Source organism: Sturnira hondurensis, unplaced genomic scaffold, assembly GCF_014824575.4.
Source record: "Sturnira hondurensis isolate 20B ecotype Veracruz unplaced genomic scaffold, ASM1482457v3 Scaffold0000780, whole genome shotgun sequence".
Taxonomy (NCBI): Eukaryota; Metazoa; Chordata; class Mammalia; order Chiroptera; family Phyllostomidae; genus Sturnira; species Sturnira hondurensis.
Window position 1 is genome coordinate 16,897,566 of NW_028073411.1, and position 24,770 is coordinate 16,922,335.

At 54.5% G+C, this 24,770-nt stretch overlaps 1 protein-coding gene across 3 annotated transcripts in view; it reads right to left on the bottom strand.

Annotated features, from left to right (window-relative positions):
• The window catches only part of AFAP1 (actin filament associated protein 1), a 92,224-nt gene that overhangs the window by 64,675 nt on the left and 2,779 nt on the right, over positions 1-24,770 (bottom strand). Inside the window, exon 1 of one of the 3 annotated variants that reach the window (XM_037046319.1) lies at positions 10,479-10,573. The exons of the other annotated variants lie outside the window; for them this stretch is intronic. The gene's annotated coding sequence lies outside the window, so the exon portion shown is untranslated. Of the gene's footprint in view, positions 1-10,478; positions 10,574-24,770 lie in introns of those variants that run through there. 3 annotated transcript variants of the gene reach the window in all.

Consider the following 24,770-nt stretch of genomic DNA (forward strand, 5'->3'; position numbering starts at 1 on the left):
CCAGTAACTGACGTGGCCACAGGCACCTAGCAGCATCTGGTCACTCCTGGTCTGGACGGACCCAGCCTCAACTACTTCCCTCCACCTGGGACAGAGAGCGCGCCTCCACCGCACCATCAGGAGAACACCCCGCTGACGTGTCTGGCTGGGAACAGAGCTATTGCTATCGAATGGACACAGAATAAATCCTGACGTACTAGAACCTGCAAGAAGGACATTCTGGACAACGGCAGTGACTACTGGCTGCCCTGAGTTCTGGCACGCTGCAGAGGGCAATGTGGGAAGCAGGGTCACAGATACGTACACATCCGCCTGCCCAAGAATGAGGCAGTCGCCCTCCTATATAAACACCACCTTCCATCTCTCCGGGTGGCCTGCAGCATGCGCTCCCCTGCTCTGGAACGGCCGGTCTCTCTCCCTGCCTGACCTGTACACTGAGATAAACGAGGGGCCCCCGATAAAGTGGACATGCGCTGCGAACCAACGCAGACGGAGGGGCTGGGCTGGGCTCCTGGGACGGCGAGGCAGGTCACCCTTCAGGAAGCAGGACTTATTTCCGCCCTGCCCTTGGAGCGGCAGCGGTTGTGGACTGTCACTGCCCCCATGCCCACCCGGCTCCATCCAAGTAGGTTCTAACCCAACTAGCCTTTAAAAATAAATAAATGGAAACACACCACAGCAAACGTGCTTCTGAAATGGTTTCTTGCAAGCAACAAGAAACTATAAGCACGACTTTAAAAGTGAACAACCAAGAAGCACAGAAATGGATAAACATGGCCCCATTTCAACCCTGGAGGACTGTTCCATGACAATGAGGCAGTAATTCACTGAAACAAATGACTGGAGGAATAAATTTATACGGAAGTCAGAGGACACAAGGTCTACAGTTTAGAGACACAGGTCAAGAAACTTCCTGGTTCAAATGCGACAGCGAGCCAGCGCAGGGGTCTCAGGCAGACTCGCTCCCCCAGCCCGTCCCTGCACCAGCCCCACCCTTCCGTGCTGGGCCGGGTTTTGGTGCCCTCTCCCACTCGGCGCATGCCAAGTTCATTCCATGCAGCGAGAGGAGGTTTCCGTGCTGAACCCACTTTGAAGCCTCCTGTCCAGGAAGACTGCAACCCTGCCACTCCGAGCCCAACTACAAGGCGAATTTGTACAAGACATAAACACGTAGCCACGTGCCCACGTGTCTCTGGGGAGGTGAGGACAGTGCTCCTTTAAGAGAGCTCACACGCTGAGGCCTTGCCCTCCCCACTCCACCATCGTGCCGCATGCAGCCCTGACTTCTGACCTTAGATATAGGGTGTCACATACATTTCCACAGCTTTCCACGCACAATGAGCCCCCAGAGCACCCTAATGACAGCACCCCTGGGTCCACTGCGGCACCTGGCCTGCAGGACCAGACGCTGGGTGCCGGGCCAGCCGGACTGCTCTCCACCTGCGCAGCAGCAGGCCCTCACTGGGCAGGCAGGGGTGGGGGCAGGCGCACCCCAGGGAAGGGCCTGTGCTGACCAGAGGAAGCAGGAGCAGGCCCTCCCAGCAAGCTGCTCCGCTCTCACCAAGGTGGGGACAGCTCTGCTGCAGCCCCACCGGTCCTGATGGGAATCTCACACCCAGAGTGAGGGAGGGCTGTTTAACCGGCGCTCCTCCCTGGGCTCAGCGTCACTCCCAGACAGCCATTTAGCAAACCAGGTCATGTGTCCCGGCTCACAGCCTTGGGTGAAAGAGGCCGCGGACACACCTCTGATATTCATCAGCAATATGCACAACTGACTATTAAAGAAGTCACGGTTTGCTTATGTGACATCGAAACCCGCCACCCAGACTAGAAATGCAATAGAGAAGACCATCTTTTGATAGCTCTGCTTCAGATTTTGGGTGCAAATAAGTGTCCACGATTCTATAAACAACCAGCAATCTTTCTTACTGATAACAATAGGAGCGACCCTTCCAGAACAAGGATAGAAAAGAACCCAGCAGCTGGGGAGGCGACAGATAAGGATCAGCTCTCCAGGGGACTAGCCAGTCTCAAGTGCCAGTAAGGCCCAGAGGGAAAAGCTCTCAGCAGCCACACATCTGAGTAGTCGCCCCCTTGCCATCTGCTTCTGCCGTCGTTCAAATGTAGAATTAATGAGGCCCCTGGCTGCTGGAGGTCACGCAGGCGCTGCAACTGCTGCTCTGAAGCCGTGGGTGCTGCGGGCTGCGTGGTGTCCACTGAGACCCGGGCTGCATCTCAGAGAGGGTCTGGGATGCTGCCCTTCGAGACTGGGCCTGACGGAGAAACGGTACTTCCCTGGTCTGATTTTTTTCTTTATTCTAAAGTTGCTGTTTCCAAACTCCTTCTATTATCTTACTTGTTTCAAGAAACATATGAGAAAACTGAAGGCACTGAGCAAGGTGACGTCATGGTGAAAAAATCACTACTTTCTCTGACACAAGGCCCAGGCTCATGAAGGTCACAGGAAGTGGCAGGGTCTTCCCTTCGCACCTGTGACACCAGAGCACACCCTCTGCCTCATTGGGTGACAAGGAAGAGGGTGCGTGTCAGCATCAACAAGGGCATGAGACCCAAAGCCTCTGGGAGACCCAGGGACACCCTGGCCCCAGCTCTGTCTCGGTGACCTTCACTGCCCTGCGCCTCGGGCTTCGTTTTCTGCGTGCACCAGTGACTCTGAGCTACAGCAGCTGCTGCCACAGATGCTCACCGCCTGCGGGCATCACAGCACAAGGCGGACAACTGGGTGCTGAGCTACCAGCCCCCTTGAAGGAGCCTCTGCGTCCACTCCAGCACTGCACCTTTCCCAGGGGGGCTGTTTGGGATGACAAGCCACCCAGGAGCAGCCTGGGAAACCGCATGGCTTACGACCCTCCATCCCCGTTCACACTGCTTTCTCCAAAGCCCTTTTCATGCCCAGCAGAGGGGAGCGAAATGAGGCTCTGTACCCGTTCATTCAAGGAACACGGCCTCGCCTGCACACAGGCGCAGCTGACGGAGCAACAGGTGTGGAGCGGGCACGTGGCCTCCCCAGGGCCCAGGCTGCCGTGGGCAGAGACAGACGCACCCACTGGTGGTGCGTGCTCTGGAACAGGGTACGGGGAGGAAGGCCGATGTCATGGGACGTAAAGAGGGACTAGGACGCCAAAGGAGGGACGAGGCACATTAACTGTGTTGAGAGCCCGTGTGAACTGACACCCCCTCCGTTCTTCTGTCCTCACGATGGAAAAATGGGGGAGGGGGGACACATAAAAACCATGCAATGCTTCAGGACGGCTCCAGGTTTCCCATGTCTAATGGTCAGACTCTCGCATTTTGGGAAAGCCTGGAAACCATCTGGCCGACGGCCGAACGCCTGTTTTTAAGAGAAACTTCTGCACACAGATGAACATGCCTGTGTATCTGAACACTCTGTGCCCGCACCCGTAACCTGTGCAGAGCGCGTAACAGACTGGTCTGCGTCTGGCTGAACTTGTCAGCTTGCCAGGAACAGGCTTCCATGCCATTTCTAATTGATTATAAATAGCACAAACACCCAAATATGCAAATCAAGGCAAGCTGTCCCTTCAGCTGCTGCTGTTGTGATGACAGCAAATGACAACACGAGCAGATGGGGCTGTTGGGCGGACTCCACGCCCTGGCTCAGTCCTCCGCAGCCGTAAAAAGGCAGAGGAACCAGCTGTCCACACAGGGCCACCTGGGCTCAACTCCATGGTACATGCCTCTTCCTCAGTTTCTCTGTCACAGCTGAGCATCTCCGGGTTTGTTGCATGCCCTGCAATGGGGGAGGGTGACTGGGCCCGTGCACAGACGAGAGACGAGGAGCCCAGGAGGCCGCCAGGGCGCACACGCCAGAGCCCCACCCACAGCCCAAGTGGCGCTTTTCTGTATGGAATCAAGTTCAAGCCCTTTCCAACGTGATGACAAGCCCAGCGGCACATATACCATAAACCATTATTCTCTTTCCAATGAATGTTGAAGTAATAACAGTATTTGTTATGCACTTATGAGCTGCCAGGCTCTGCATTTTCTCTCACTCAGCTCTCCTTACAACCCCCAAGAATCAGTCCATATCCCCCCATTTCACAGATGAGCAAACTGAGGCACAGAGGTTCAGTGGTTTGTCCATGGTCACGGGTTATTTAGCGTTTTCTTCAAAATTTCAAAAGTAATCTTGCTTTAATTGCAAGTGTTATTAAAATAATTAAGACACAAAATAACAATAGTAAAAATTCAGAATTATACAAAACAGAGTGATTCTCCACTGACTACAATCCCCAGGCCCAGTGTCTACTCCCCACCAGGCTTCTTCCAAACGTTAGAAATAACTGCCCCCCCCACACACACACATGCATGTGCGTGCACAGGAATGTGCATGTGCACGCGCACATGTGAACACCCATGCGCACGCACACACGAATGCTGCCCATCACTACTGTCTCACCTGAGGGACCCGAGGGACTTGAGCCGCTACACCCCCTTGTCCATGAGACACCTCCCACACCACCTCAGATAAACAGTCAAAGTACAGAGTTGCCTGTCACACAAACATCCCCCAACCCCTCCCCTGCCCCTGCAGGCTCCTCCAGCCTGTCCCCACGGGCTGCTCGCACCAGCCATGTCTCCCGCCAGCAGCAGGGAGTGCTTCGTGGTAGATGCAGATGCTCCGGCTCCACTTCGAGCAAGGCCTGGCTGCCCAGCTACTGGTGTGGCCCGCTGCTGGCTCCCGGGGTCGGGCAGCCACGGAGGCATACAGCCCTTTGCACGGCACCTGTCCCTTGAAAGGGGTCAAGGGGACAACTGGATAGGCGGTCCACATCCCGTGCAGCACACAGGAGGCGGGGACTCTGGTTGCAACACTGTCCGCTTCTGCCCTGCCCGACTCAGCGACACCTGCCTCCACGGGCACCGCCCACCCGCAGAGGATCCCCGCCCCTCCGCAGTCACCCTCAGCCCAGGCTCCTTTCTTCCCTCTGCGTCCCCACAGCTGTTTCCTGAGTTGCTTTTGTAATTACGGAGGATTCATTCATTTACTGAGGTTTTCACCTTGTGGGGCCTCCTAGTCCACGAGAAAGGCACAGCCATATCCCAGTGGAGACGCTGATGCTGGCACCCCGCAGCAAGCCAACAGAGGGCCCCTCCCCCCACTTCGCGGGCACCTGCCTCGGGCAACATAAGGTCCGGACGGGCACTGCAGAACGAAGTCCAGAACCTTTCCCCACCCCTGCAAGCACTGTCGCAGCCCACAGCAGCGGTCAGAGAACACGTCAGTGACCACCCACCAAATCACTGACCCCCACTAGTACTCAAAAATGCAAACCAGAATGATACTGCCTATTATGTACCAAAGTGACACACAATTATTTTATTTTATTTTGTTAAGACAGAGGGGAAGGAGGGAGAAAGAGAGGGAGAGAAACATCAGTGTGTGGTTGCCTCTCATGCATCCCCCCCCCACTGGGGACCTGGCCCACAACCCAGGCATGTGCCAGGATTGGGAATCGAACCAGCGACCCTTTGGTTCACAGGCCAGTGCTCAGTCCACTGAGCTGCATCAGCCAGAGCTCGACACACAGTTATTTTAAACGATCACACTTAGCATCAGTGAGGATTTGGGGAGATGGCCATGCTCACGCATTGCTGATGAGTATGAAGAGGGACCACTGCTCTGAGGGGCAGATTGGCCGCACATAGGACCCTGCCCCCCGCCATCGCCTTGCCCCATGGACACCTGGCCATAAGAAAATGATCGGAGGGGCACATGACCATGTGGGACAGCAAGTGAGGAGCGGAAGAACAAGGGCGTCACTGAGATTTCCCATTCTGTCCCCAAAACAAGGGCTATCATCACCTGTAGCCTCAGGACAAATTGTGAAATGCACACATCCAGCATTTCATAAACATCTGAGATGCAGTGTGAGAAGACTAAAAATGTTTTGAAAGAATATTTGATAGGACAAAATACTCATTGGTATTTGTGGAAAGAGATCTCAAAAAGATATAATACCCGCTTTATGAAAAGCATATGCACATTTATTTATGTTTAGAAAAAGATAAGGAATAGCCCTTGTCGGGGTCCCCAAGGCCACCCCAGATCCCATGCCTCCCAGGGAAGCTCCTGGAACCCGGCACAGGCAGGCGCAGAGCTGCAACCCACGACAGGGAAGGACATGAGGCAGGATCAGCAAAGGGACAAGGCGCCTGGGGTAAAGCCACAGGAACCCAGGCTCCAGCTTCCAGAGCCCTGTCCCAGGACAGTAGCGGGGGACACACAGAGTGCCCCCAGCACTGAGCTGTGAGGACACCTGTGGAGTGTTGTCCCCCAGCAGGCACCCTCTACCCAGCAGGCACCGAACTCCAGGAGGAAGGTAGGTGTTCAGGCATAAACCCCACTGTCTGCACAGACAGCATGGGCCCCGTGGGCCGCTCTTTCTGGTTAAGGCTGGGGAACCCTCCCGGCACCCAAGTTCCCAGACTGCAGCCCAGGGCAGGCCCATCTGCAGGGCTCTCTAGCAGCGGTCGGCAGGCCCGTATGTCCATGCTGCACAGGACCAAAACGTCAGTAGTGGTCACATATGCTCGGGACACTCGTTCCCTCCTATATCCTCTTTTACTTCCAAATGTTCTGATTGAACGTGTATTTCCTTTTCAATCAGGAAGAAATGCTATGCTCTCCTAAGAGCTCTGCTTCCTTTGTTTTGTCTGTGTGACGTCGATTTTCTGACTACATAGAGGAAATGCCAACTTCTCTGACATTCGGAGAGAGCGTAAGAAGACAAACACCAGAGAGCGGCATTAGCTAACGGGAGAAGACCGAGATGGTGTGCGGGGGAGGGAGGGAAGGGCCGTGTGGGGCGGTGAGTGAGGAGCAGAAGGGAAGCAAAAGCTGCATCGACGTCACTGAGATCTCCAATCCTGTCCCCGAGCAAACAAACCACTGTCCAGTGGGCACAAGCGGTCGACCCTGACCCCCAGAGGGCTGCACGCAGGGACGGCTGGGGGTGGCGGAAGATGTCTGTCCCGAGGAGCCGCAGCAGAGACCTCAGCGATCCAAGGTGTAGCACAGGTCAGTCCCTCTCACCCACCGAGTCTGAGGGCCACAAAGCCTCGGACCTGTGCTGCCTCCTGGTGTCCCCCTCACCAGAGGACAGAGTTTTAGAAGAACCAGAAAGTTGAGGAAAAGGACAAAAAGCTCCCTGGACTCGGGATACAGAGCCCAGAGTTGAACCTGTGAACTGCCGCACGTCTCCAGCTGGGGAAGTGTCCTTGCCTGCAAAAGGGGAGGACAACCCCCCCGCACCTCACGGCTGCTGGGGTCCCACGAGAACAGCTGTGCGAGCGCTGTGTTTAGAGACAAGGTGGTGGGCCTCACGGATGGACGCTCACACTGCCATTCAGCACAGGCCGCTCTGTGCTGGGTGTGGTGCCAGGTGCCGGGACCAGGAGGGTACGAGGCGCACAAGCTCCAGGGTCCTGACCCCCTAGAAGACGACGGCACACATGGGCGGCGGCGGCTGAAAGAGCGACTCTGGGCCCAACATCAGGGTCACATGCCAGAGCCACCGCTCGCCAGTCCTGTGACTGCGGCTGAGTTTCTTAATTCTCTGTGCCCGTTTCCTTATCCGTCAGACGAGGGTCATGAGAGTAGGGAGCCGCCCCCATAAGATCATGATGAGAATTCGGTGAGTTAATATCGCTAACATCCTCAGAACCAAACGAGACTCTATCTATGCAGGAGCCAAACGGTTCCGTCTCTTTCCGAGCCAACGCAGTCAATTGTGTGGCAGTGACCTTCACAAGTAAGTAAGGCATTCAGCCCCACACCCCGGAGGTATGCAGAAGGGCTGGAAGTCCAGCACCTGGGCTGTTCACTGACATTTTCCAAGATTTGTGAGAACACGGCACCCCTTCAAGGAAAGTGTGCCCAGGGGCACTCTCCTCACATGCTTAGCACCAGACAGACCAATCCGCTTCCAGGCTCATAAACGAGGCCCCGGCGGCATAGGACCCCCCAGGGGTCCTACCAGAGTAGCTTTCACCTGGGGGTTTCCTGGGTTTGGACTGGGATAAGTCTCCCACACGGGGTGGAAGCGAGAGGACCGCAGTAAGCCCGGTGTGGGTCCGGGGCCTGGAGTGGCGTGCCCGACCCCCGCCTCTCGCCTGGGCGGTACCCGGCAGCTCATACACACACCTTTCGGCACGGGTTGTGGAGTCGGGCCTGTCTGGGTTTTGCTAACTAGCTGTGTACTTTGGGGCAACTGTTGAAACTGGTCAAACTGACTTCATGTGTGAAACGGGAACACAGGCGCCATCATCATCTCTCACCACGTTCGGAGGGTCGGGTGCAAATGCACACGGAAGTGCTTTGCTCAGCGCCTCTGCCTAGCAAGGTGGCTGTCACTGCATCAGAATCGCCGTTTCTGCTGCTATGAATGTTCAGAGCTAGTGACTTTGCCCAAGAGGCTCTATCGATAGCCCTTGAACCTGGGATTTCCAGAGTTCTAACTGGCAGGGTCAGCATCCCGCCCACCGGTGCCGGCCTCCTGAGCGCCTCGAGTCTCAACCACCGGGAGACAGGGCCCCTCTCGGAACTGGGGCATCGCCCCTGGAGGCTACCTGGTCTGTGTGAGCGACCAGCCCCAGGGCTTTCTTTGTTTCCCTTCTTGGACCTTCTGTGTGACTTCTGACACCAAAGGAGTCACTGCAGTGTCCCTCCGGGTGTGCGCTTGCGCTGCGGGAGCTCGCCAGTGGCCTTACCCACCTGCTTCCCCGCCACCTGGGCTTTTCCTCGAGCGCGCATTGGTCCCATACCTGTGCATGCATGTTCGCCTGTTCCCCACTGGGTCCTGCCTGTATGAGGACTGTTGTCCTTGCCACTGCGCTGCTCGCTCCTCTGCACTTCGCAGCGGTGGTGTTCCCGGATACTCAGCCAACGATAATCTAGCAGAACACAGGATAAACTGCAAGAGGGGGTCGCAGCCGCATCGACCAAACGGAGCGGATCAATTTGTTGATGCAAGTTTAAAATGTTTTAGTGCTGACTTAGTTCGGTAGTTCTTTATAGTGTCTCATAAGCTAGGCACTGGGGACAGGAAGATGGTGTTCTATGATCCCCGCCCTCCTAGATGTGCAGCCTAGTGGGTGGACAGACACACGGACGTGTGGCCTTAACATAACCCTGCTGAGTGTCAAGAGGAAGGTGGCGCTCCACGCACTTGGAGCACGGAGCGGGGCTTGTATGTGATGAGCACCGGCAGCAGCCAACATGTCACCGGAGGCCCTCTCTGCGCAGCCGCGTTGGTGCGCATTACAGCAAGGGCCCCCCTGTGAGTAGGTGCTCAGCAAGCTGTGGAGCAGCTTCAGTGCGGGTGGGGTGGCTTTTGCCTGGGCCTCAGTTTTCTTTTCCTCATTAGAAAAACCACTGGGCCAGAGGCCTGGTGAGGAGGTCTGGTTTGGGTTGTCACGGACCAGGCTGTTTCCTCCCATGGCTGGGGCATTCGGTCCCTCAGCTGCCCAAGGATGCTGGGCCGTCTGACCATGAAGGCTGTGCTGAGTGCTGACTTCGAGGCTCACTGCGTCGCCCCATCTACCGGGGGCGGAGGAGGAACCCCACTCAAAGAGGCCTTGTTTACCCACAATTACTGGAACTTTGCCACCTAGTTCCAGCATAGGACCCCCCGTGTCTCAGCCATAGGAAGCCCTGGACCAATGGTGAGCTGCGAGAGGCTGCGGGAAAGAAAACCAGGCCGGGCCACATGCCCCCGGGAGAGGCCCCTGAGAGAGCCCCTTCGACAGAGGGCGCAGGGCACCTCTGAGGTGCATTGTCCTATCAAGGACGGCCAGAGAGAGGCCGCCCACACATAAAGCTGCTGCAACGGGAAGCGCTGGGGACTCCAGTCCTGCCCCCAGCTGCCCATGAGCAAGGTCACCTGAGGTCAGGCCCTCCCCTCTGGTCTCACTTTGGCTAACAGCTCAATGAGAGGGCGAAGTCTAAAAGGCAGGGGTTACTTCCAGCTCCTGGCACTAATAGCGATAAAAAGGAACTTCAGCCATCAACCAGGAAAGTCACCAAAGTACCCTCTACCACTAAGAATCAAAAGTGAAAGCAGAGGACTCAGCCACCACCCCACCCAGTAGACCAGGAAGGACACATGCCCCATTCACAGCAGCTGAGGGGGGGCAGGAGAAGGGGGACGCAGACCCACCCATCCGCCCGCCCTCCCTCCCTCCCTCCTGTCTTTCCTCCCTCCCTCTCTCCCTCCCTCCCTTCCTTCTGCAAGGAACTGAAGTGCCCTCCATATGCTTGATGTCACTTTCTGCCCCAACTCCAGCTTTCCGGATATGAGCCTCCGGAGCTGCCACATCAGTTGGGACACTGTCTCGTCTGACCCTCCCAGAAAGGCTGCGCTGCAGGCCATTCTGTCCCAGCTGAAGAAGGCTCAGCCTGCAGCAGTGAGGACCACCCCCAGCCCCCAGCTGACCTGTACCCCCCAGGAGGCTGCAAGTCCTGGCAGCTCTGTCTCAGACCGTGTCGAGGCCACAAAAGCCACAACTGCCCCGGACAAACCCAGTCCAGCTGTCTCTAACAGACCCTCTACTTGGAATGCTGCTCCCTGTGTGAGCCGCTGGATGAAGCAAGACTTTGGCGAGTGCCCAGGAAATGACTCCCCCCGCTCCCATGGGACACAGACTGGCCAGTCGGCAGAGAGGCTGGCGTTCTCCTCCAGCCCGCCCTGCGCAGGCCCGTCCCTCCAGCACTGAGACAATGCCACCAAATATAGACAGGAAAGAGCCTCCTGCTTTCTAGGCTCAAGGGTGGGGGAGGGGGTCCTCGTGGGCGTCTCCAGCCCCCGTAACACTGTGAGCTGCACTGAACTGGGTCCCCCTGCCCCGGTCACAGGCGATGGGACACAGGCAGTGTGTATCTTTTAGGGAATTTGACGCAGTCACTCCAGAAAGGCCGCTCGCACAAGGCTGCCCCTCTGGTGTGCAAGGCCTTACAAAGCATCTGCCTCACGCTCCTCCTGGCAGCCTGGGGTGATGTGCTGGGTTACTGCGCAGTGTCCGTTTCTTGGAGAATGACACCAGAACACCCAAAAATGGGCCTCCGCAGGGACAGCCAGCCTGCACTAGAACCGGGACACAAGGCCTTCGGACTCTAGAGCCACCACTGTTGCTGGTGCCCCCGCGGTCCTTGGGGACGCCCCCAGCTCAGGGAGGCAGGAGGTCTGTTGGCCTGGAGGAGCGCTGGGGCCCCCGCCTGAGATAAGGGTCTCCACCAGAAGGCAGGGCTTCTGTGCGAAGGCTCCAGGGTGGGCGCACACAGCTCCCTCGTGTTCCCAGAAGGCCACTCTGAGGGCAGGAGGGGAGGAGGCACAGAGGGTGCCCTGCTGAGGTGGAGGGAGAACCAAGGGGACGGGGGAGCTTGAGGGTTAACGGTTTTAGCTTCAGCCCCAGCTGACAGGCTCAAGCGACTCCGCGTGTAGAAGGAAGGTCCAGGGACTGGAATGCACGGCGAGTCCAGAGGCAGTTCAGCCTTTGGGCCCCAGGGGTCCTCAAGGGACAGAGGCCGCGTCCAAGCCCTGGTGTCCCAGGGAGGGAGCGCCTAGGACCCCAATAAAGAACTGCTGATCAGCAGATAACGAAAACCCCAGTGCCAAGCCAGCTGACTGCTACTCTCTTCCCACTGACCTTGGTCCCAGACCCCCCACCTTCCGCTCTGCTCCTTAAAGAGGTCGGCTGGTGGGGAGGTGTCAAGGATACACGGCCCGCTGTCTTCTCAGACCACTGGCATCTGAATACAGCGCCTGTAAAAATACAACCCTTGTCTCTACTTACTGGTCCTGGTTATGACAGGTAGCATACCGCTAAGAATCAAAAGTGAATGCCAGCTTTTCCAGTTTCAAAGGGACAAAGGAACAGTAGGATGAGATGCCAACAGCCCAGGGTTGTGATAGTGAGCCCAGAGGGAAGACAGTGCACGCGGAAGACGTTCACAGGTGGGGGGAGAGGGAGAAGGGGCCGGAGCGCTCCGTTGGAAAGGCAGTGGCCAAGGCCATTGTTAACAGAGGGGGCAGGTCAGGAAGAAAGGTGTGACAGGTGACTCTAAGCAACTCGTTGTGAGGAGCGCAACCAGCTGCGATCCCCAAAGTCGAGCACTGAGGAGACCCTTCGTAGACATTTGTGGACAACAGAAAGGGAAGGAGAAAGCGTGTATCTCCATGGAAATGACCAGGTCCTGGGACAGACACTGGGCAGTCACTGATGTGGCCCGCTCACCGACTCACTCTCTAGTGGAATGTTGGCGTGCCTGTTCGTGGGAGGTGCTCTGCCGGACCCTCAGAGCCCTGCCAGGCAACACAGTGCAGAATCGAAGGGGGGTGTGGCGCCCAGAGCTAAACACAGACCGAAGCGCCCATGAGCGCCTCAGAAGCCAGTTGTGAAGGAGCAGCTCAATGCCCTCGAGTTTTCCATTAGCTACCACACGCCGGCCCACTGTTCACTGCCACCATGAAGGCCACGCACCCGTGGGTCTGCAGAGCAGCCACAGAGCCTTCCAGAGGGTTCATCCCAGCAAAAAGTCAATTCCATGGTTGGGGGCAGCCCAAGAGAAAGCGATAGCTGGCCCTTGGCCCACACTTTGAGAACAAGCCACTTTTGCAAGGGACAAGGGACAAGAAGGAGACAAGGCTGGCCCTGAACAGGGGACCGGCAGGGTCTCAGTGCCCAGCAGCCTGTTCTGTTCTGGCGACTAACTCAGTCTTTGACCTCAATGAAGTCAACTGGCTGTGGTCCAGTTTCTGGCGCTCAGGAATACGGCGGCCAGGAGCGCTCGCACCCAGGCTTCCGTGGCAACACAGGTCCTCGTATCTCTGAGACAGATGCCCAGGTACGTCACTGCCGAGCCCCCCGGGAGCTGCAGGTTCATCTGTTTCTAGGAAACCACCAGCTTTCCCAGAGCAGCTGTTTCCAGTTCATGTCCCCATCAGCCTCCACGAGCAAGCCCGTGTCCCCACCAGCACTGGGGACATCACTATTGTTTATGTTAGCCATTCTGGTAGATATGCGGTTTAATCTCATTTCCCTAATGGCTAATGATATTGAACATCTGTACCTCTTCTTCAGTGATGTTTCCTAATCATTTTCTAATCTGGTTGTTTTGCTATTGGATTTTGAGAGTTTTTCATTTATTTCAGATACTAGTCCTTCATCACATTGTGGTTTGTAAATATTTTTCCCAGTCTGAAGCTTGTCTTTTCACCCTCTTAACAGGCTGTTTAGCAAAGCAAATTCTTTTAATTTGATGAAGTCTCATTTATCAGTTCTTCCTTGTGGACTTACTTCCAGTATTGAGTCCAGTGAGAATTCTTTGTCCAGCCCTAAATCTCAAAGACGCCACCTGGTGTTTTTCCTAGAGTCTCAGAGTCCTGCATGTGTGCCTGGGGTCCCTTCTGAGTCGCCTGTGTGCATGGTGTGAGGCTCAGGTCAGGCTCACGGTGCCCATGGACATCCAGCATCCCCAGGAGCAGCCCTGCACCTGAATGGGATAAGACTGTGTTCCGTGCATCGCAAGCGCTGTTCTGTGAAGCCTCCACTTCGGTGACATAAAGGACAACGTGAAACGTCCAGTTAGAAAGTCCAAAAAACGTAGGTGTAAAGAAAGCCTGACAACAACTATGACGTACAATAAGAAGAAGAATTAGCAAAAAAAAAAGAAAGAAAGAAAGAAAGAAAAAGAATTAGCATGTGTATCTATCAACCAGCATTTATTTCCCGTAGGGAAGAAAAGTCACCATGGTAAACTCCTGTGATAGGATGACAAATGTTTTTGTCTAAGCACGCCCAGTGTGTGACTCCCCATGTCATAAAATGCAAGACTGAAATCAAAACACTCAAATGCTTCGCGGGATAGTTTCATTCTAATAAATGTCCAGGGTGGACAACAAAGGCAGGAGAGGCTGGCCACGTCAGGGCCGCTCCAGCCCATAAGCAGCTTGGGACCTCCAGCAGCCGGGAGCCCGGTCTGGAAGGCTCGGACCGTCTGGGCTGGGATCTGACTTCGAGAGGTTTCCTCTGCCGCCTGGAGCTGAGCACCCTCACTATGAACTAGAGTGAACGCCCATGCTCTCGGCCCGGTAGCTGTGAGGAAAGGAGGAGAGCGCCAGTGCAAAGCCACTCTCGCTGCCGAGCCCCTCACTTCTGAGTAGTGATGACCCCCTGGAGGGAAGTAAACTTCCTTTTTCATGCTCCCAGGCTCACCCTGGGAAATGCAATCAGCAGAGGTTACTATTACTAGCAAAGGAAGAAAACCAAAATACTTGCTCAGTTTTTATTGAGATGTTTTAGAAAGGTGGGTGGGAGGAGGAGAAGGAGGAGGAAGAGGAAGCAGAGGAGGAGGAAGAGGAAGCAGAGAAGGAGAAAGAGGAAGAGGAGGAGGAGAAGCGGAGGAGGAGGAGAAGCAGGAGGAGGAGGAGGAGGAGGAGGGCCGAGTTTCAGAGCACACTGCAGGCCAGCTCCCTGCAGGCCTCTTTCACCTGGGCGATCAGACAGCCAATGGAAAGGGTGCGTCCTGACGGCCACAGCCTCAGTGGCACACCGTCCCTGTGGGCGCTCAGAAATGATTGCACCTTGAAGCGGGCGGTGTGCTCTGGGCAGGAGAGCTACAATTTTCCTAAAGAAACCACAGCTCGAAAAATGACCCACATAGGAGGTACCACTGCTATAAATACTTGGCGGCAGAAGCTGATGTCATGCTTTCTGTCCAGGAGACACCCAAATAAAACTTGCCAAAAGGGCACAGAAAGCATGCGGCAGAAACGCAATGCATCGTGCGGGCCAGCACTTACCACCCAGGGGTGGACGCCCTCCAGCACGGAGGTGCGCGGCCCTCTCGCCGTTTCTCTCCACCGGCACAAAGCTTTCTGACTGCACTTGCACACCACGCATCTCAACCAACAACCTTCCAGGTCCTGCTCCAACCCCGAAGTCCCTCAGTGAAACCTAAGACGTGTGGGAATTTTTCGTCCAAGTGGGCAACGGCAGGGAAGTCTGACCTGTCACAACCAGCAGCAAACCCACCTACTATGAGATGCCCCCTTGCTGCTGGTGGGCCCATTGCTCCAGCCCCAGAGTGACCCACCCCCAGGACTGAGGGTGACAGCAGGCCAACCAGAGGGTCGTCAGCCTGACCTGCCAGGCCCTGGCTCCGGCAGTGCGAACCCGGCTCAGTCAGCCTCAGGGAGCCAGCACCTCTGAGCAGTGTGCGTGCAATGGCGGGACTAGGGCCAGGCTGTGGCGAAAACGAGTGCCCAAGGACTGTGCAGACCCCCCTCGGGCCCCACTGCCCCCGGGCCCGCCCTTGGGGCACGGGCGGGGTTAGTGCCTAAAGACCGTCCCCTCTTCCCACCCTCCCACATGAGCTCTCAGAAAAAGCCCTGGGACAGTGCCTGCCACCCAGAGTGTGACACTCAAGAAATATTTCAGGAATGAATGAATACAAATCATTTGAAGTTAATGAGTTTTTTAAAATGTGTTATCTCTTGGAAATAATGCCATGAGCTTGAGGAAGTAGCTTAGCTTCTCGCTACCACAGTTTCAGCACCTGTAACATGTCAAAAAACAGTATTTATGGATAGGTTTGGTGTGAAAACCCTAAGATCCAACTCCTGTACTGAGCTCGGCACCTAGGACCTGGCATGTGGCAGGTGCTTAGTAAACGAGAGGGTGCATCAGCTGTGGCTGCCCTGCAGTCTGGCTGGAGCATGTGACCCGGTGCCCCGTGCAGACAGCTGGGGGCGGGGGTTCAGGAACAGCGTACACCAAGTACTCACTACTTTGTTTCTAAAAATACCCCAAACTGCCACATGTATTTGTAGGTGCACTTGGGAACATCTGGAAGCAAACACACCCAAGCCCCCTTGCGGCCCCCAGGGCAGCGAGAGCAGCAGCACTCACCATGCACGACCGTAGTCGGCACCGCTGCGACGGCCCCCTAGGAGCACTTGCCCTCCGAGCACAGCTCCAGAGGGCTTCACTGAGGCTTCTCTGCAGGAACGAGCAGGTGCATCAGGAAGGCAGGGACAGGAGGTGACACTGAATGACTCCAACATCAAGGGTAGGCTGGGCGCACACAGGTGAACCGCCAAACCTTTGTGCCGACACAGAATGCCATCCCTCTCTTCTCTCTGGTGGGAATCCAAGGCTCAGAGGCTGAGACTTCCCTAAGCAACCTCGTGCCTCTTGCCCTATGCTGTCCACAGAGCGCAGCAATTCTGGGGACTGGAACCACCAGCTGCCCTGGTCCAAGCCCTGTCCAGGGCGGTCAGCCTCCCTCCTGCATCTGACTCTGGAGTGTGACCCCCCAGTGGTCACAGATGCGCCTTCATTTGTCTGTCAGCTCTGCCACACCTGGCGTGGCCCACAGAAGAGGGCAGTGAATAACCAGGCTGCAAGGCCGCTCAGAAGACAGACCATCCACTGTTCTGCTGGGACCAGGGAAGGGACGCGCCTGCCTCGGGCAGCTCCGCTGGTTACCGCTGGAAGCCGGCCAGAGCCAGGCCGCCCGACCCCCAGCAGGACGCTGGTGCGTAGCCCACGAAAACAGCCAGAGGGTGGGCTGGCGCGAGAGCGTGCACTGCTGAGGATGAACCCGACCTCTCGGAGAACGGCCGGGCCCAGGCTCCCGGACGCACACTGTTAGGAAGGCAGCGAGGCCCGGTGAGACACGAAGATCGTCCATCAGAAAGAGAGTCCAGTAACGGAGGAAGGGGGTTCACGCAGTCTGTCACGGGCCCAGTGTCCCAGACAAAACCAGACTTACTTCTAGGTCAGTAGAAAGGCTAAGGCCGAAGAGCAAATTCAAAATGGAAGCCAACCCCCGACACGATCACTAAGCACAAAGCTGCCAGGGGAGTGTGCACACACACCTCAGTGTGAATGCGGCACTGCCTGTCCTTGGAACGAGGGGGCTCTCAGAGACCTGTCGCTGGTTTCCTTCACCAGTGTTAGTGGGGTCCTACATCGTAAGTCAGCAAACACTCATACACACATAACTCACACATGGACTATACCATTCAACTCATATACCTGGGAAGCTGGACAATATCCAAATTTCTATGCACAGTCTTTTTGGACTAAATTTGGTGACCCCATATCAGGGGGTCACCCTTCTCCAATGACAGCTAAACCCAGCAGCTTTTTCCTCATTTTAATGTCGTCACTATAATGGATGAAGGAAAGAAAGAAAGATAGTTTAACTAGCAAGGGAGCAAACTTAATTTCCAAACTGTACTTGCTTCCACAAGCCATCTATCTTCTAAACCATACAGAAAATATCATTAACTGAACACACAAGAGTTTCTCAAACTAAAAAGGTTACTAACAAAAATCCCCGCATTCCTTACCAAGAAAATTGCAACCCTAAGGACAAAGTGCCTGCACCTCTCCCTCGGAATAAACACCCGTGTCAAAAGGTTTAAAGTGTCAAAAACAGCTTAGATGGGTTTTCCAATTAAGAAGCAGAAAAGTCCGCACTGCCTGTTCAGGAATGTCGTAGACTCTCGGTAAAAAGTCCTCTAAATCTCAAAATTCCTTTCCATACACACAAAACAAGGTTTATAATCCAGGACAGGAACTAAGTAGCACATAATCATTAACTTGTCAAAAGCAATATATACTTTATGCCAACTTGCCTCCAAAGAAAACACATTTTGGAATTAAAAGACTAGACTCAGGTTGGGAGCTTACCTACCTACTATGAGGCCAGGAGACCTACCTACCCAAACTCTCTTGGCTTCCATTTCCTGTTCCTTAAAACAGGAACATTTTTTTTAAACCTGTCTGTAAGATTGGCAAAGACATTTAAGAACACACAGCATTGGCAAGGGTGTAGCAGACAAGCCATCACCCTGCCCAGAGTGGCTCAGTTAGCTGGAGCATTATCTCGTAAACCAAAAGGTCACGGCTCGATTCCTAGTCAGGGCACACGTCTAGGTTGGGGGTTCAGTCCCCTGTCAGGTGCACAGGAGTGGCAACTGACGGATGTTTCTCTCTTGCACAGATGTTTCTCTCCCCGCCTCTCTCCCTCCTTCCCCCTCTCTCTAAAATCTTGAGCATGGCCTGTCCTCAGGTGAGGAGACAAAAAAGAAAGGAGGAAAACAGGCCCCCTTCCACGTTTGCAGTGAGGGAACCAATGCCCCAGCCCCACGACAGGGAGCCTCGCACTGCTGGTCCAGATGTGGGGCATGAGCGGCCGCACTCCCGCCGCCCCACATGCAGGCGCCCGCCCAGCCACAGGGCCACGCAGACCGCTGCCCTGCAGCGCTCCTCCTCACTGCAGGAAACTGGGAGCAGCCTGAACCCCAGCCCCAGGAAGCCAGACAGCCGAGAATGCTGTTTACGTTGCGCCTACCTGTGTGTTTGCAAAGGAGACACAATTCTCCCTATACACTTGACTATGCCCAGAATACCTTGCAAAAAGACTCAACAGTCTGGGGGTTGCAGGGCAGATACCAGCAATGGGAGAGGGGCCTCCTTCTCTAGGACCTAGGGAATGGTGCCCCACTGCTTACTTACATTAGAAACACTGCACTGAAGTAACTATGCTGACCTAGTCATAATGGACAGAAGGCGACTCACAGTTGCAGCTCACAGGGCCACTGTGTTCACTAGATGGGAAGGAAAACCGAAGGTACCGCCTGAACCCTAAGGACGGAAGAGCAGCTTTAATTTGGGTGTCAGAGGTGGGACCTGAAGAGGGCGCACTCAAGCCTCGAAGGACAGCTACACTGTGAAGAGGCAGAGGGTGGTGACGGCATTCTGCTCTGAGACAGAGCACAGGCACTGGGAAAGTACAGACGCTACGTCCGCTCTGAGGCTGGGCCGGGAGGGGCCTAAGGAAATAGCTGGCGAGGGAGGTTGGCAACAGTAGGAGGAAGGAACCCAAGCTGGTGCACTGATCACAGGGGCCTGGAAGGCCAAGTGAAGGAGCCCGCGCTACACGCTAATGATGAAAACCACTGCGTGAGAACAGGCAGGCAGTACAGAAAGCAGGGCAGCACAGAGGCCAGTCCGGATAGAGAAAACGGACTGGCGAGGAAAAAGGGAAGCTAGGGGGCTACTCATGGACAAGATGCAGTTTCAAGGATGTGAACAACGGTATTGGCCCTAGAGGGGGGAGGGGGGAGGGGGACACAATTCAGTCTGTAACTGAAACCTTTCAGCCACGTTGAAACAGCAACTAACAGGCAGAAAGAAGATGTGCCCGCATTCAGACAAATCCGGCATTCTTACACGCACAACACTGGCCAACTGGGCATTTCTGGGATAACAGAGGCAGAAGCAGAGAAACATAAAAGCAGTTACAAAGAGGTCATCCCAGACCACTCTGTTGCCTTTCCTGCGACCCCGCGGCAGCGGGGGAGAGCCTTGGACGTCACGCCTGGCTTTGCCATGACAGTGCTGGAGCTCACCTGTGCATCCCAGATTATCTGCACCGCCATGGGCTGGCCTGGCGGGCTCCTCAGACCCTCCCAACCCTCTCGTCCACCAGCGATGCCTTAGTGCCAACAAGGGAAGCAGAAAAGCACCTCGCCGACGGGGCCCAGCAAGGGGAGCAAACGGCGAATGCACAGAAGGTGACCTCGGTGGCAGAGTTGGCAGTGGATAGAAGCCAATGTTCGTAACAGGTGAAACGGCCGGCGCTGAGGCCACCCTGTGGAAGCCGACCTAGTGTGAATCTTTGAGGTCTACGGGCCAACAGTTCCCATCAGTGTGAAAAACTTCCTCCAGGGGACATGTTACACCTAAACAATGCACAAAGTATGTCATTTAATATTTTCACCAACAAAGAAAGATGAGAGATTGACTATACAGACAGACAATGGCCAGACCTCATGCAAAAACAGAACTGTGACCCACAGCCTGCTCTGAGTCAGACTGCAGGAAGTCAGCCTGCTGTCTCTAATGACAATCTGGGGGTTGAACAACGATGCCTGTGACAGTCAGCCAGGATGGGGTCAGTCACTGACAGTCCCCCTGAATTTGCCCCACATCCAACTTAATACTAACCTGCCACCTGGGACGTCCCCCTTCTAGAAACCTCACTGGGGGGCCCCCGGAGCCTTATCTTCTCCACTAGGAAGCTCTCCCACCCCCCTGTCCACCTGTGTTCCCCATCGAACCTTGAACTCTGAATAAACGGCTCCCGCCTTTCTCATGTGGTCCATCTGTCCGTCTACCCCACAAAGCAGAGGCTGAAACCTGGCACAGGCCACAGGTAGCCAGTCCTCACTCAGAGGCCAGTAGCTCAGAGGCCAGTCTGTAGCCCAGAGGTTCAACTCTGCAGATTCCAAGTCTGGGGGGATCATCCCCCCCTGCTCCCAGGCCCTCTTCCCACAAACCCTCTGCCCTGAGTTCTTAGTCACTCCCCCAACCTTTCAGGGAAGTGACTGAGTGTGAGGGAAGATCAAGGGCTTTGAAGTCAAATTCTTAGTTTAAGTATTTCATTTTTCCCCTTAGAATTACGTGACCTGGAACAACTTTCGTTAAACATCTCTAAGCTTCTGCCTTCATCTTTAATAGAAATAATGCTTCCCTCTAAGATCGTACTAAATGGGCCGCTCCGTGTACAGCAGCTGGCAAATACCTGGATACCCCACAGCTGCGAAAACCTCCCTCCGACCCACCTGGAACCCAGGGAGGGGTCAGAGCAGTCAGGGAAAGGCTGAGGACCCCAACCTGGTCACCTTTTGGTCACAGGGATGTACCCAGGCTGACTTGCTGAGATCTGTTTCCATTTTCCAACTTGGCGATGGGCCACACCCATCGTGAGAAGGTCACATCTCACCCCTCGCTGTGGATGGAAAGACTTTATTGGCCTTTGCTTCAGCCTTGAAACAGAGTCCCCCACACTCAGGAACGAGAGTCCCTGTTGGGTTGACTCAGCTGTTTCCACTCTAGAAACGGACATGAAGTCACGCCCTCTCCACCCCGGGAATAAAGAGCCCTTCACGCAGCCCTTGCAAAGGCGAGGCCCCAACCTCCCCACAGGGGTGTTTTTTCTAAAAACTCCTCTCATGACTTCTTGGCCAAACTTCTCTGATCAGAGCAGATGACTTAAAGGCTCAAAACCACAAAACCCAGCTCTGCTTCTGACTGCCCCAGCTCATTGCTATAAACCTCTTGAGCTGTAAACCAGCTCAAGAGCAGGTCAGGTGAACGTTTTGCCATTTAATAGGGATCTCAAGGGTTTGTTCAATTTGCTGAAAACATTGGTGGCTTGGTGCACTCATTTGCCACCTGAGGGTAACCGTGACAACACCCCTGGGTGTGGTCATAAATGGACCTGGTAATTGTGGAAGGCTGGATGGCGGCCCCAAAGGTGTCCACGCTTAAGGCCTGGAACCTGTGGCTCTGTCACAGCACAGAGCAAAAGGCCTTCACCAGGCCTTGCGTGGGGGACTTTCCTGGGTTATAGAGGTGGGTCCAGCCTGAGCATAGGAGCCCTTACGCCCAGAAAATTTTGTCCAAGTGGAAGAAATACGACAGACGGGGAAGGCAGAGGCCAAGGGTCCTTGATGGGCCTGGGGTCCAGGGCTCATGGGCAAGGGCATAGAGGGGCTCTCAGAGCTGAGGGCCCCCAGCTGACAGCCAGCACGAAGACAGGCCTGCATAACTGCCAGGACCCATGCGAGGCCCAGGCAGCCGGCCCTGCCCACACCTTGTCCCTCACCCTGGGAGACCCAAGTCAGACTTCTAACCTACAGAACTGTGAGATTACAGAACTGTGAGATCACAGTCCTGTGTTGTTTTAAGTCACTACGTTTGTGGCAATTTGTCACAGAAGCAACAGGAAACTTATACAGTGACATACACGTGAAAACACCCCTCGGAACACCTGTCCCAGGGCCGACAGTCGACAAGAAGCAGCTGGCTTCCTCCATCAGAAGGCAGGATGGCCGCCTTCCACCCAAACAACAGAGTGAGACTGGGTCTGATACAGGCAGCCTGGGGAATTCCAAATTGCTCAGAACACCTACACGTTAGGTTTCAGGAAATTCACTGCCCCTCCGTTGCTTACACGCCTACCGATGCCCGACCTGCCTGGCAGACCCTCAACAGCATGGAGGAGGAGGCTGCACCGGCCCCCAAATGCCCCTGCAGGCCTGTGGCAGTGCTCACGACACCACACTTAAGTCCCATGCGGGTCTGCGTCTCCCGCCAGACGGCGAGCCCCAACCCCTCACCCCGAGTCCCACCTCTGCATGTCCGTCCGCACAGAGCACAGTGCTGGTGTGCGAGCGCATCACAGGTGACCTGCATAGAGGCCCATCTACAAAATGCACAGTCCTCGAGGGCCGGTGCCTGTGCTCTGGGCCTCTTCTCCCTCCCACTGCCAGCCTGGGGAGCAGAGGCTCGTAAGGTCGGTGGCAGGAAGAAAAGGCGAGCAGCAGAGAAAGAAAGGCGGGCAGCCTGGCAGGGGAGACACTCCGCACAAAGGGCGCCTGGTGTGGAGAGGAGCAGAGCCCCAAGGAGACACCAGGGTGCTTTCTGGGAATTTCAAATGAGACCAGGACCGATTTGCTGACCTTGACCTTGGGCCGCCTACTGCCTTTCCCAGCTTCCACACAGGTCAGTTTGGAACTGAAGTGTCAAGAAAATATGCTTCATTAAAGGAGTAACTGAAGAGACTGCTGAAGACCGAACTGTACACACTCAATAGCCTTGTTTACAAAACATGAACAATAACTGCAAGTTGGATTCTATGTTTTGCCAAAATACTAAACTACCAAACAATTAAAAAGAGAAAATGAGCCTAAATGAAGTTGCCTAACACACCTCCAATGCAAGATCTGCATATTACACATTTGGAATTTTAAAGAAAAACCCACCAGATTCATTAAATTCTTAATGAAGCATTTTCTAGAACTCCTTGGCAACATAGTATTTTGCAACTTACCAAATCTCACTACATTAGTGATTTCATCTCACCCTCAGAGCAAACTCTTGAGCTGGATATGACTAATAGGCATCGGTAACAACTCCACCTCACAGACGAGGAACTGAAGCTCAGAGAAGTGCTTGGACTTAGCCACAGCCTCACTAGGGCCCAGTGTCTCTCTAGTCCAAGTCTCCCATCCGAAAGAACTAAAGCAAGTTAGCGTTACTGTACGATGTATAGTTACATCTTCTCAACACCCAGAAAGCTTCTGAGGTGGCCTAACAAACACATACATAGTAAGGACTTTAAAATGGAAAAGAGAAAAGAAAAAACCATTTGGTAGGTGATGTGGACAGGTGAGGGGTGGTTAACACAAAGACAACATTTTCTTTGACTGACAGTCTAAGAAAATTTAATCTTTAAACTTCTAATTGTCAAGGGAAAGTGGGGGTGGTTCGAGAATATCATATTCGCCGGTTCTTTACAGCAGGTGAATCCGGCTCTCCACCCGGGCCCCTGGGAACAGTACAGTGCTCCCTTCCTTCAGTGAAGAACAAGAGGACGGCTTTGCATGTGGCCTTTGAACTCCACCTTCCCCATCCCCACTCCCACCCAGGAAAGACCCCTTGTCACTTCATCCGTGTAAAGGCCAGGCCTGCCACCAACCAAACACACTCTCAGCATAGGACAAGCATTCACCAGTTAAGCTTCGGTGAGAACATTAGAGTAACGCAATCTAAGAAAAACGCAAAAAAAATCCAGCTGTTTCTAAGGACCCCTCCTAGAATAAGATCCCTAACTAAACAAGCCACGTGGAGCATGAAACAAAGCACTTTTTTTCAAATCCTGAGAAGACAAACGCCTGGCGGAGTTAAGGGAAAACTGTGAGTCGGTGGCATCGCTGCCTGACCGAACAGCCGCCGCCTGTCTCTTACGCCCGTCATCAACGGACAGGAGCGGCGGGCACACACATGCCATCTGAGGAAGCCCACCTAACCAAACGGGTCCACTGGAAGAGACATGAACATCTTAAAGGGTTAATTACCATATTGCTTAGAATTGGAGCTTTCTTATAAGTCATTTAACATATGATGGATTTTTTTGCAAGTAGTCATTTTAAACTATGTTTTAAACCATTACACAAAACCACATATACCTCCTCAGAGCACCCCCAAAGTTCCATGTATTTCAGACTCCCCACATTAAAATCTCTGCTAGAGCCTGGGACACACAGAAGCTACAGTGGGCTGACTTCACACCACATGCCAAAGGCCGCAGCTCCACTGAGGCACCACCCGACCAACCACATACAGTGCGGATGTTACCAGCGAGTCGAGATTTTGAAGACCATGCAAGGCAGCAGAGAGAGGTTGTGCAAGCTCCCACCACCGACCCTGGCCGTCACTCTGAGACAAGGCGCATGCCCTCCAGGAAGAGGAAGAACAACTTTCACTTCAGGATGTACATACTCAAAGATCCCCATTACTCGGACCACTGTCGGTCACGAAGAGAACTCGCCTCCACCACATTGGGTGGAAAGACTGAAACGGCTAGGGCTGAGTGATTGATTCTTACCTAGTTTCAGACCCTGGACAGTGAGGAACCTGAAAGCCAGGAGCAGTGGCTTTGTAGGGACAGCGCAACTTAATTCCAGGGCCAGAATAAGACATTCCAATCAAGTACTCTCCACTGTGCAACAGACACTGGGAAGTAATAGCAAATATTAACCTAAAAACCCTCTGGAGAGTTGAGGAACTCCAGATTCTAAACCATGCAAACTCTGGGGTTGGCCAAAAAGTGTGTTCTGCATGGCGGCTCTAGAACGTTCAGTTGC